The following is a 1,612-nucleotide window of genomic DNA, read 5'->3' as shown; positions in this document are numbered from 1 at the left end:
TCAATTAGAATTTTTTTTTTTTTTTTTTTGGAAGAAAATTCTATTTTTAATTTACACGCATATATCGTGAATCATCTTTGGAAATTTATAAATTTTCAGAGAAAAGATACAATTATACTAAAAGAATTACGAGTTATGGTTTTTGGAAAAGAAAAATTTGCATTGGTTTTTAATTATGAAAGTTATTAGGAGGAGAGTCAATTAAATTTTTTTAATTGTGAAAGTTATTAAGAGGAAAGTCAAATAAATGGAATTTATTTTAAATAAAAGTAAATGCATAAAATTCTAGTTATTTATTATTTTATAATTAAATCTTTATCCCCCAATTACTTCTACAATATATAATAATTTCTCTCTCTCTCTCTCTTTTTTTTTTAAATGAGAATAAAATTCATTACCTTAAATTTACCTAAATATAGATATTGCAAATTTTAGCTTTCAATATATAATATTATATAAAATATTAAAATATAAAATAATTGCGATCAAAATGAAAAATATAAATGTATAAATTAAAGGAAACGTTACATTATTTAAAAAAGAAAAATCTTGATTCCACTTCGTGTTCAACGATTCGTTCTTTTGAATACAGGTAGGTATCTAGGAGCTTCTTGCCTAGAGCAATACCATTTTGTTTCACGGTGGTAGACCTCATTTATGGCACTTAGCATAGAGGCTAGAATTCAACGTGACCCAGATCTGTCACCGTACAGCTGTTTATGAAATACTAAAAGCTTGGTACACTGATTATTTACATATCACGTACCGGAATAACAGACTATTCTGTCGGTGAATTTGTTGAAATATTAAATTCGATCGAGCGCCGTTAGTGAATAAAATAAATTGGGAAATTGGAAGATTAAATAGGATTTAGATTCGTTTAACTTCGAAAATTATATCGAGCGAACGATTTATTAAATGAAAAATCACATCACTTATCACGCCTCGCCAAAATAACGTAAATCTCACTCGATATGCCTTATATATATATATATATCATTTTATTTCAATTACTTTTAACTTTATCGATAGAGCGATAATTCCATTCGAGATTCAAAAGTAAGAGATTATCCAGTTAATAAAATTCTAAAATGAGAAAAATTTATTATTCAAAATCATTTTGATTCTCAATCATTGAATCCGCAAAAAAATCGGGAAAATTTTTTCGAGATGTCGCTACTATTCAATTCCTAATTCTTACTCATTTTACAGAAATATCGAAATAATCTTTTCGTTAATCTTTTCTTAAAATAAAAAGATTTCATAAATTGTTTGAATATTAAGAAAAGAATATTAGACAGATTCTCAAGAAAAGTTCAATAATACTATTTTCCAAAATTCAATTATCTAACCTCGATCGTTTCACAGAACAAGAAACGCGAAATTTTTCTCCGCATAAATGCCAAACGTACGCCCATGCTTCGAGCGCCGTATTTTCTCCTGTCGACGCACACCGTAATGATAGAAAATTTCAACGCGCACGAGCCGACTGATGAGTAGCAATCACAAACGCCTTCGACGAAGAAAGAGTCCAAGTCCATAGTGTGTTAATGGTCACGAAAGCTTGGATACGCTGTTATGTTATGATAATATCGCCTCCTCATCTACATAT

The sequence above is a fragment of the Apis dorsata genome, unplaced genomic scaffold, assembly GCF_000469605.1.
Source record: "Apis dorsata unplaced genomic scaffold, Apis dorsata 1.3 scaffold_73, whole genome shotgun sequence".
NCBI classification, from domain to species: Eukaryota; Metazoa; Arthropoda; class Insecta; order Hymenoptera; family Apidae; genus Apis; species Apis dorsata.
Note: the sequence above shows the minus strand (reverse complement) of the source record.